At 40.7% G+C, this 11984-nt stretch overlaps 1 protein-coding gene across 2 annotated transcripts in view; it reads right to left on the minus strand.

Moving 5' to 3' along the window:
- The window catches only part of STARD13 (StAR related lipid transfer domain containing 13), a 554175-nt gene extending 543383 nt beyond the window's left edge, over positions 1-10792 (minus strand). For both annotated transcript variants that reach the window (XM_078375278.1, XM_008998115.5), the window contains exon 1: positions 10650-10792. The gene's annotated coding sequence lies outside the window, so the exon portion shown is untranslated. The remainder of the gene's footprint in view (positions 1-10649) is intronic.
- Positions 10793-11984: the final 1192 nt, after the last annotated feature.

An 11984-nucleotide genomic window follows, 5' to 3' on the forward strand; every position in this document is an offset into this window, starting at 1 on the left:
TCACGAGGTCAAGAGATCAAGATCATCCTGGCCAACATGGTGAAACCTTGTCTCTACTAAAAATACAAAAATTAGCCAGTCATGGTGGCACATGCCTGTAGTCCCAGCTACTCCAGAAGCTGAGGCGGAAGAATCGCTTCAACCCAGGAGGCAGAGGTTGCAGTGAGCCGAGATTGCGCCACTGCACTCCAGACTGGCGACAGAGCAAGATTCCATCTCAAAAAAAAAAAAAAAAAAACAACAAACGAACAAAAGAAAATGTTATCGAGGGACAAGCAGCAGTATCTTGAGAAACTTAAGCTCTACGCTCCAGGGTAGGATGCTGCCGTCCATACCTGTTGGAAGAGAATGGAATGTCTATGTCGTTTTTATCTCTTTGTTGGAGTAGAATGCCTATATGGTTTTTATCTGCTTTTCAGAAAAATGTTTAAAAAAAAAAATCTACGTTGCTCTCTCAGAACTCATGTACTCAATTTACTTTAAATTTACTTTCATTTTCTAGTTCATATAGATGCATATGTAGGCAATTAAGCAAGTAGTTTTAGGTGCATGTGTGTGTCTGTGTGAATGTGTTCATTTATCTTCTCAACTACTGCATTTCTTCACTTCTAAGACACCAACCTCCTGAGGTGCACCGTTAGATAATGTATCACTAAGAAAGAAAAATAACACTATCAATTAAACTATCACTTGCTCTCAGTTGTAAAATGCATCCCAGTTTCAGAGATATAAAAACGTGGTCCGGGGGGTGGTGGTTTACACCTGTCGTCCCAGCACTTTGGGAGGCCGAGGCGGGCAGATCACGAGGTCAGGAGTTTGAGACCAGCCTGGCCAACATGGTGAAACCTCGTCTTTACTAAAAATACAAAAATTAGCCAGACGTGCTGGTGGGTACCTGTAATCCCAGCTCTTCAGGGAGGGAAGCTGAGGCAGGAGAATCGCTTGAAACCAAAAGGCGGAGGTTGCAGTGAGCCGAGATCACGTGTGCTACTGCACTCCAGCCTGGGCGACAAGAGTTAAACTTTGTCTCAAAAAAAAAAAAAATGTGGAAAGATCCTGACACTCTTCATTGGTAACAATGCTCTTCATGTCGTCTATTACAAAAACACCCTTTTTAATGGATGCTGAAGAGTTGTGTTAAATGAGGGTTAGCCTAAAGCTAACTCCTTACGTATTTTAAGTTCAGCCTAAAGTTTCCTCTGTATATCATGCACTATAAAAAGTGGAAGTGTAAGCAGACACAGATCATAGCCTACACGTGTGCCGGTCACAGGGTTTTGGCCAATCAAATGTAGTCTACTGTTTGAACCCTGTTCACATAAGGCAAACACTGAGCTGTAACCAATCCGGCTGTTTCCATCCCTCACTTCCATTTTCTTTCCATCACTTTCCTTTTTCTGTCTATAGATTTTCTTCCGCCACGTGGCTGTGCTGGAGTCTCTGAGCCTACTCTGGCTCAAGAGGCTGCCCATTTCAGGGCTGATTCATTGCTAAATTAAACTCTTCTAAATTTAATTCTGCTGAAGCTTTTCTTTTATCAGTTGTCGAACTGAAACACTTTGCACCTAATTGTTTCAAATATCTATTTTAAAAAATGGACCTTGAGGAAAAATTGAACTGCTAAAACCAAGTCCTGGGTCTTTTATTAAACATACAAACTTCGATATTTATAAATGAAATGACGATGTCTTAGTTTCATTTCACCAGCAATCTGGTGGTGGGCATTGTGGGAGAGTATGGCTGAGGGTGGCTATGAGTTGACAATTGATTGGTCAAGCTGGGTTGCAAGCACATGGGAGATTCTGATAGTATTCACTTAACATTCCAAGGAAAGAAGAGTTTCTGTCTGTATAGTAGTGACAGAACAGGAAGAGGATTGTGCTCCCATGTGCCCAAGAGGAAATCTCTATGCCCGAGGCAGTAGGTTACAGAGGGAGACTAAAGAGAACGTGGTTCCTGGAACCGTGAGTGAGGAGATGAGTGAGATGCTGCTCACTCCTAGTCGATCACCTTCCTCCTGAAGGCCTTATTTTATTGAAGTTGACTGGGTTGTACTTTTTGTTACAGGGATGGATGGCTGGTCCTCATAATTGCACCTAGCCCTGAAGATCACTAGCTACTTTCATTAGTGTTTGCTCAGCCTCAGGGGGTGAAGAAATCTGGCATAGAGGCTAACTAAAAGCAGCAACAATAGCAATTAAAATTTTCACTGAATGATGCAGCCGCTGCGCTAAGTAGTTTCTCCCATGTTGTTTTATTTAATTGTCTTAACAACTCGAACAGGTAACACTATTATTTCCTCTACTTTTACCCGTGGGAAAACAGGCAGAAAAACGTTAAATGCATTTCCCAAAACTGGCAATTGCCAGGTCCTGGATCACAATCTAAATTTGTGCTCTAAGTCACAGCCATGCATTGCCTTATTTCTGTTGTACCAGGTTAAGAGCAACGGAAATCACATCCTGCTGAGAATTGCTTGCAGAATAGGACTAAAATCAGCAGAAGCAGATGGGTGTAAAGGAACACGGACACAGGAAATGATCCTCGTAGCAACAAATCAAAAAGGAATGCAGAAACCTCTGCTAAGTAGATAAACGTAGTCCTATCCAGGACAGACAGATGAGGCCAGCGCCTCTGACTTCCATTCCCTCCTGAGTCTTTAAACCTTCTTAGAGTATGCTCATGCTTTCTCCAGCCTCTCGTGCCTGGGTTCATTGGTGTGTAGCACACCATCTCCTTATGCCAGTGGTCCTTCTGAACTTTCACCACTTGCTCCCTCCATCTGGAACCTTCCCATGCTCACTAACTGCTATAATAAGAAGAGGATCGTTTTTTAAAAAATTAATTAATTAATTTAAATTGCATTTCAGGTTTTGGGGTACATGTGAAGAACATGTAAGATGGTTGCGTAGGTACACACTTCTTTTTATCATGCTCTTTTAAGTCCCTCAAGAGCCCTATCTGTCCCACCATATTCTGTTACAAAATCTAATCATTATTCATTACACTTGTGCAGATTTGAAGATTGTTCCTGCCCTGGTAGGTCAACTACTACCACTTTCTCCATATTTACCCACAAACGCCTGAGTAACATTTAAATAAATAGAACTTTTGGGGTGAGAAGTGTTGGGATCACCATCTGGATTGGCCGATCATTTGGACTGCAGGATCCTGAGGGTAGCTCGAGGATTACATATGTATTCACAGGCAAGGAAAGTTGCATGGGGATGGGACTATGATACAGGCGATGGCTTGCACAGGGCTTGGCATATAGTATTTCCTATCTCGTATTCCTCCTCTGCAAAGATCACATTGAACTTCAGTGGGGCATTTCGTAAATCCTTCATGGTATTATTGCAGACAAGATTAAGAATATGGGCTGAGCTGGCTGGGTACAGTGGCTCATGCCTGTAATCCCAGAACTTTTGGAGGCCGAGACGGGCAGATCACGAGGTCAGGAGATCATTCTGGCCAACATGGTGACACTCCATCTCTATTAGCCAGGTGTGGTGGTACGTGCTGTAGTCCCAGCTGCTAGAGAGGCTGAGGCGGGGGAATTGTTTGAACCTGGGCAGCAGAGGTTGCACTGATCTGAGATTGTGCCACTGCACTCCAGCTTGGTAACAGAGCAAGACTCCATATCAAAAAAAAAAAAAAAAAAAAAGAATATGGGCTGAACTATTGCAACTAGGTAGGTTAGTAACTCATTGAACAAACATAATTGGAGAATGTCACCAAAGATCACATTCCATTTTTTTATCTATAACATAAGGAATTTCCTATCAACTAAAATCCTGAAGTCTTATTTCACAAGTACAAGTTCTTCCAATGAGCGCTTCTGTACTTATGATTATGATCCAAAATAAATAATCTTACATTTGTCACTGTTACTTAGGTCTACGGAGCTTCAGCTCATTATTCCAACCTGTTAAGATCTGTTTTCATTTTGATGCTGTGTCACATGAGTTGATTCTTCAGTTTGGCTTTATATTCAGAAATTTACTAAACATGCATTTATCCAGGACACTGATGGAAATGCTTGTTTATCAGGACAGGACTAAGAACAGGGTTTTTAATAAGTCACCAGACGTTTCCTCCCCCCAGTGGCTTATAAGCACCCTCTACGTATGTTCATTCAAACGGTTATTAATCTGCCTAATCACATTAGCTAGGCCCATATTTCTTCATCTTGTCTCCCATGATACTGTGAAGGATTTACAAAAATGCCCCACTGAAGTTCAGGTGTATTTTGTCTATTGCACTTCCTTGAACTGTTGTTTCCCATTAATTTGCCCAAATACAATTTGCCTAAAAGCAATTTGACAAAAAGCAATTTGGTTAAAAAGATAATTTTGTCAAAACAATGGTCTAGTTAAAAGGGAATAATGCTGATAGGTATTTTGTCCAAGTTGGTCTGAATTGCTACCCATTCTGCACCTTATATATTCTTGTGCATATATTGCTTTTCCTCAATAGTTTGATTTTTAAATTTCTAATTATTTTTCCAGCTGATTATTCCTATTAGGCATTGCTTTATAATGTAGAATAATTGAAACAATCTAACTGTTCAGCAATTAAAGTGCAAATGTCCAACAATCGATGGATTGCTTTGACATTATGATGGTTTCCAATTACCAAATGGTAGTTAAAAAACCATATGTAGTCATAGGGAAAGCATATAGAAGCCTACCGTGCACTGATGTGCAATCATTGGCTAGCCCTTCTTGAACAGGATTATGTTTAAAATTGATTTTCTGGTTTGTATTCATTATTCTCCAGTAAAATACATATGTTATTCTGAAAGCATAAAATAGGCTGGTCGCAATTGCTCATATCTGTAATCCCAACACTGAGGGGCTGAGGCAAGAGTATCAGTTGAGGTCAGGAGTTCAAGACCAGCCTGGGCAACATAGCATGACCCCCTCTCTACAAAAAATACAAAAATTAGCTGGGTGTTGTGGTGCATACTTTTCTTTCCAGCTACTCTGGAGGCAGAGGCAAGAGGATGACTTGAGTCTAGGAATTTCAGGTTATAGTGGGCTGTGACTGGGCCACGGCTCTTCAGCCTGGGCAACAGAGCAAGACCCTGCCTCTAAATAAATAAATATAATTAAATTTAAGAAATGAATAAAAAGCCTAAAGCAACACACAAGTCACAATTTTAGTGTGTTGTTCAACCACTTTATCAATTTCAAATAATTTGCTCCTATTATTAAATCCTTAGCTTGTCCCTATCACACTGTTGGTGGGAGTGTAAAGTAGTACAGCCATTATGGAAGACAGTGTGGCAATTCCTCAAGGATCTAGAACCAGAAAATACCATCTGACCCAGCAATCCCATTACTGGGTATATACCCAAAGGATTATAAATTATTCTACTATAAAAACACATACACACATATGTTTATTGCAGCACTACTAACAATAGAAAAGACTTGGAACCAACCCAAATACCCATCAATGATAGACTGGATAAAGAAATGTGGCACATATATACCATGGAATACTATCCAGCCATAAAAAAGGATGAGTTCATGTCATAGCAGGGACATGGATGCAGCTAGAAACCAACATTCTCCGCAAACTAACACAGGAACAGAAAACCAAATGCCACATGTTCTTACTCATAAATGGGAGTTGAAGAGTGAGGACAGGTGGACACAGAGAGGAGAACATCACACACTGGTTGGTGTCTGCCGGGGGTGGGGGGCAACGGAGGGAGAGCATTAGGACAAATACTTAATGTATGTGGGGCTTAAAACCTAGATGACGGGTTGATGGGTGCAGCAAACCACCATGGCACATGTATACCTATGTAAGAAACCTGCATGTTCTGCACATGTACCCCGGAACTTAAATAAAATAAATAAATACAATTTTAAGAATCCTTAGCTTGTCCTCTAAGCAATTCCTTGATTGCTCAAACTTTTCACAATACAAATTACTTGAAGATGAATTCATTATACATAATGACAAAAATAAAAGTTCTGAAAATCGTAAAATAAAATTTAAAGATACTTACAGTGTTATAAAGCTGTCCCATGTTCAATCACCCATATTTGAATAGATAATGATGGGAAATATTTATTTGCAGCCAATTTATGGTGTTGAACAATTTGCTTTGATAAAATTAGTTTTGACTAAATAAGATGCTATCCATCTACAGGCTAGAAACACAAGAACAAAACAACATGACTGTATTGGTTATTTCCTTTTTTTTTTTTTTTTTTGAGACGGAGTTTCGCTCTTGTTACCCAGGCTGGAGTGCAATGGCGCAATCTCCTGCTCATCGCAACCTCCGCCTCCTGGGTTCAGGCAATTCTCCTGCCTCAGCCTCCCAAGTAGCTGGGATTACAGGCATGCGCCACCATGCCCAGCTAATTTTTTTGTGTTTTTAGTAGAGACGGGGTTTCACCATGTTGACCAGGATGGTCTCGGTCTCTTGACCTCATGATCCACCCGCCTTGGCCTCCCAAAGTGCTGGGATTACAGGCGTGAGCCACCGCACCAGCCGATTATTTCCTTTTTAATGAATCTGTTCTGAATTCTAGGATTCAGTGGCCTCTCTTTTGGATGTCTTACAAGCCATTCCTTTAATAATCTGTTTTAAAATATTGCCAATTTAAGAAAATGTAAGCGTATGCATAAGTTCCTTTTAGAGTGACTCAAAGACCCCAGTGGGGCAATAGGTGCTGACCAATGAAGCTAGGATGCTATCCATTCATTTCCTTCCAAGTGTCTCATGCTGACTGATTCTCACGGAAATGGCTTGACTTCTTCATCCTCTGACATCTCTACAGAATCAGTTCAAGAATGTTACATGTGTTTAATATTCTGGTGTTCTTATTTTCTTACTCCATCCTTATAGGTTTTCCAGTGTTATTTTCCTTTGACTCATTTTACTATTATTTTAAAAATCAGTGTGACTCCAGAGCTGTGAGTGTTGCTTGGCTCTGCTCATGGCCTACATTTGTGGCCATGTGAGAGAGCAGGTGCGTAAGAGTTGCGAAAAATTCCTAGAAATTGCCAATAGACTCTTTGTGAGTCCTCTAAGTGTTGACACGAGACATATAGCATATAGGTAGTAAGTAAGTTATACTTTACATGATCTTGCCTACTATACCACATTAGATAAGACAGAATATATACATTAGCTTTTGTCTTGTCTATAGATGGATGCAGTCAGAATTATTAACTCTTTGTGTGTGTGTGTGTGTGTGTGTGTGTGTGTGTGTGTGTGATGGAGTGTCACCAGGCTGGAGTGCAGTGGCACAATCTCAGCTTACTGCAACCCCTGCCTCCCAGGTTCAAGCGATTCTCCTGCCTCAGCCCCTCGTCAGGTAGCTGGGATTACAGGTGCACACCACCACGCCCAGCTAATTTTTGTATTTTTAGTAGAGATGAGGTTTCACCATGTTGGCCAGGATGGTCTCAATCTCTTGACCTTGTGATCTGCCTGCCTGAGCCTCCCAAAGTGCTGGGATTACAGGTGTGAGCCACTGTGCCTAGCCCAGAAGTATTTACTCTTTTTTTTTTTTTTTTTTGAGATAGAGTCTTGCTCTATCTCCCAGGATGGAGAGCAGTGGTGCAATCTCAACTCTTGGCAACCTCCACCTTCTGGGTTCAAGCAATTCTCCTGCCTCAGCCTCCTGAGTAGCTGGGATTACAGGCATGTGCCACCATGCCCAGCTAAATTTTGTATCTTTAGTAGAGACATGGTTTCATCACGTTACCCAGGTTGATCTTAAACTCAGGAGATCTGCCCACCTCGGCCTCCCAGAGTGCTAGGATTACAGGCGTGGGCCAGCACCAGACCATAATTATTAACTTTTAATATCATATTACTTACCATCTTAGGGTTTGTTAAAATAAAATGGTCTAATTGCATCTCTTAGTGTTTGTTCATGTAGCACTGCATTCTCACATAATCTTAGTGAAAATTTCTAAAATGAAATATTCTTCACATGGGACATGAAATCATAATAATTAATTTCAGCTATTTCTTCAGCCTTTCATTCATTCAATAAAAAATGAAAAGTAGGCTGGGCACAGTGGCTCATGCCTGTAATCCTAGCACTTTGGGAGGCCAAGGCTGGCAGATCACGATGTCAGGAGTTCGAGACCAGCCTGGTCAATGTGGTGAAACCCCATCTCTACTAAAAATACACAAATTAGCTGGACATGGTGGCAGGTGCCTGTAATCCCAGCTACTCGGGAGGCTGAGGTGGGAGAATTTCTTGAAACCAGAAGGCAAAGATTGCAGTGAGCTGAGATCACGCCACTGCACTCCAGCCTGGGCAAAAGAGCAAAACTCCAGCTCAACAAAAGAAAAGTAAAACTAATAAAAATAAAGGGGAAAAGGAAATTATTAGCTCTACAGGCACATAACATATTGTTTAAATGTGAACTCCGTAATGGCGTGGTTTCATCAGGATCTCGTTCTAAGTTAGCATAGACCAATGAACAGGAATAGCAGTAAGACCAATGAAGAGGAGTAATTCTTATTCCTCTAGTTTATAATTCCAGTGCCTTTGTCTACCTTTCGGAGACTGTCCCCCAAGCATTCCTATGCAACCATGAGGGAAAGACCCCGCATTGTCCAGATGAAAACTACCAGAAACAGAGAATCTTTCAATAAAGGAAGTGTCATCTTTAGTAAAAGAATCAGAGAAATCTTGAATATTTTTCTGGTGATCATTTTCTAAAATGACACTGGTAACATATTTTAGTGTCGCCCGTATTATTCCTTTTCATTTTATTAAAACGAGAAAAGAAGTTGCTGAGAGTGACCCTGATGTCATGTCTGGTTAATGAAACTAACATGTTGTTTAAATATTTATCCTCACGTACATAGTATTTGGACTGCAGATGTGGAGAAATGTTGCCAAGTTATAAATAACTCTTTCAGTAAGGCAATGACACACTGGAATGCTGATCCAAGCCCACTGCTGTCCCTCACACCTACATCCTGGGAGTCCTGGTTGCCTGAAGTAAACTGTCCCAGCTTCCCTTCCTTAGAAACCTTCACCTTTCTGCTAGAGCCGTTTTTAAAATGTGTGCCAAGACTAGCAAGAAACAGTGACAGGAGGAGAAAAATCCTCAGAGAGCCACTCTCGGTTCCAGAGACCCCCACAATGCTTACGGCATGCCTGCTGGGGAAATGTTCTTGCCTCCAGGACAAAGGCAGCTTCAACACTCTAATCCTTAGACTGAATGAGTACCTACCCTAATCTGTTTGTGCGCAGGTAATCAGTCATAAAGATGTCTGGTTCACCAAACTAACCAAGCACTATGGTTCAAAGCATAGAGCCATAAGAATACCTAAGGTCAGGTGAGACAGCTTAGTTCCGGAAAGGAAAATGTCTGGAGGAGAAAGTGGTCAGGCTAAGATCCCACCCACGACTGCTGCACCCGCAGATTTTAGGCAGGATTCCTTTGGGGTTCACATTCTCAGTATGTAGGTAGGAGGGAATCTGTGTCATGGGAACATGCCCTGGGGACTCACATGTAAATATAAGCCCTATGAAGGATGAGAAAGAATGTGGAGCAAGAATATGATTTGCTTTTTGTGGAGAGAGACAGGGATGCAGATTGGTGCTCTCTGCGCAATGGGCACAGTAAGAGTTTGGAGATTTCAGGGGAAGGAACTCAGACCCTGTATACCTGATTAAGGCGAAGGAAGAAAGTAGGAACGTGTGGGCCAAGATTTCAGAAAATAGCTGCAGTTAGATTATCGACTACATCTTCTCTTTTAAGGTCTCTAGGGCACAAAAAGAAGACTCAACATCATATTTTCCCCAGTGAGAGATAATTATTATACCATGATGCCCTCTTAGAAACGGATCAATGAGCTAGCTAAAAGCATCGAGTATTTCACCTTTGAAGGCAGATCCAGCTTGAACAAAAACATTAAAAGGTCCTGTATGTTTCTACAGGAAGATTGGATTTTGTTAACAACATTAGACAAATAATTGCCTTATATATCATTGAACTTGTTCTACATCCTTTTATGTCTGATAAATCCCCGGCTCCTAGTCTGTACTATAGTTACTTTCAACTTTCCAGTGTAATTTGCCACAATCACAGGAAACTGGCCTGCACACACTAACACCTAATCCCGATAGATTTTTCACATCTTACAGAGCAGTACCAATACAATTGTAGCAGCAGAGTTTAATCCCCTCCCATACCTAAGCAAGCCACAAGCAGCATACAGGATAAAGACCCGCAGACCTGAACTGACACTTGGTTACAATTGCACTGGTGTTTTCTCCCTATGGGATTGGACCTGCACCCAGACCCACTTTCAAGTGGCAAAGATAATTTGATCCCATTTTAAAGCATACTGATTTACAGAGAGCAGAGAGAAAACCCAGTCTGCTCTGGGCACTTCCACACATGTATAAAGTACAACAAATCTACATGGCCATTTCATTATGGAAGACTTTGTATCTTTTAAACAGTGGTGAGTTTTTTCCTTTTAAGTCAGAGCTGTGCGTGCACGTTTGACAGTGAGCTGTTATTAATCCTAAAGGCAGGAGGTTAGGCAGCATGTTAGTTTCACATTAAACAACAAAGAGTTTCCAGGAGAGTCCTCAAATTACACTTACGGTTTCGAAGTTCAAGAATTGTGGCTGAGCACTCCTTACCTTACAAATTCAGGTCCAAAGAGGTCTTTAAGTTTAAAGCAGTACATCAAATGTTGCAGGATTTATTTTCTTGCATGAAAGGCTCATCTGTCATAGCACCCCACTCCCGGGAGGAGCCCAGCCTCCTCTTCCCGAACACCAATGAGGAAACCAGAAGAGCACATGGGGGAAGTGGCTTCCCTGAAAGCCTGTCAGAGTCTGCACATGCTCTTTGTGACAGAGGTGCCAAATTAACCTTGGCATGAGGTTCACAATGCACCTCATTGTGAGGTCCTGGGCACCTTTTGGGGGAAGAAAAAGGTTAGAAAATGTTCTAGCCAATCTAAAGTTTTCACGCATTTGCTGAGATGTGCCTCCCATTCATTAAAATAAAAGAGAATCATAATAATTATTTTCTGTTAATTAGCTTCCTGAGGTACAAGTAAGATTATTAAGAGCCCACCACCATATTGAGATAAGAGGGAAAGCTATCTTTTGGAATTCTGCTACTGTTTCAGGCTAGTGGAAAGGAGTACTTTGTATATATACATATATATGTGTATATATGTATATATATGTGTGTATATATATGTATATATATGTGTGTGTATATATATGTATATATATATGTGTGTGTATATATATGTGTGTGTATATATATATGTATATATATGTGTGTGTATATATATATGTATATATATGTGTGTGTATATATATATGTATATATATGTGTGTGTATATATATATGTATATATATGTGTGTGTATATATGTATGTATATATATATTATTGCATTTTAGGTTTTGAGGTACATGTGAAGAACATGCAAGATTATTCTCATTCATAGGAAGGAGTAATTTTTAAAGCTTCATCTCATGACCTAGAAAAGTGCCTGTTCTATAAGAGTTGACAGGACGTTTTCTTAGAATGAAGTTCGTAATTATGAGTGTACAACATAAAACAATGTTTGCTAATATGTTCCACCAGGACCAAGGATAAAATGAAGATCAGCATCTGTGTTGGAAAGTCAATCTGTGATATTGACATAATATTTCAAGTGAACTCTCCCCAACAAGGTAACTAGAAGTCATGATGAGGAGGATGTCCACACCTTCTTACAGGACACAGACATACGATGACCAGGAAGACAGCAGCCTGTTGCTTTCTCACCTGTGTATTTATCCACCTGTTACAATGTGACACAGAAAAGAGATATTGGGTAGGAAAAAATATGCAACCAAGTCAAAATAATGAAACCTCTTAAAACCAAAATGTTGAGACTTAAGTCCTGATTACTCTTTGCATAGAGCTTGATGCTGTTCATTCTACCCTCCTTGCTGGGACGGGAGCCTGAGG

Source organism: Callithrix jacchus, chromosome 5, assembly GCF_049354715.1.
Source record: "Callithrix jacchus isolate 240 chromosome 5, calJac240_pri, whole genome shotgun sequence".
In the NCBI taxonomy this organism is placed as follows: Eukaryota; Metazoa; Chordata; class Mammalia; order Primates; family Cebidae; genus Callithrix; species Callithrix jacchus.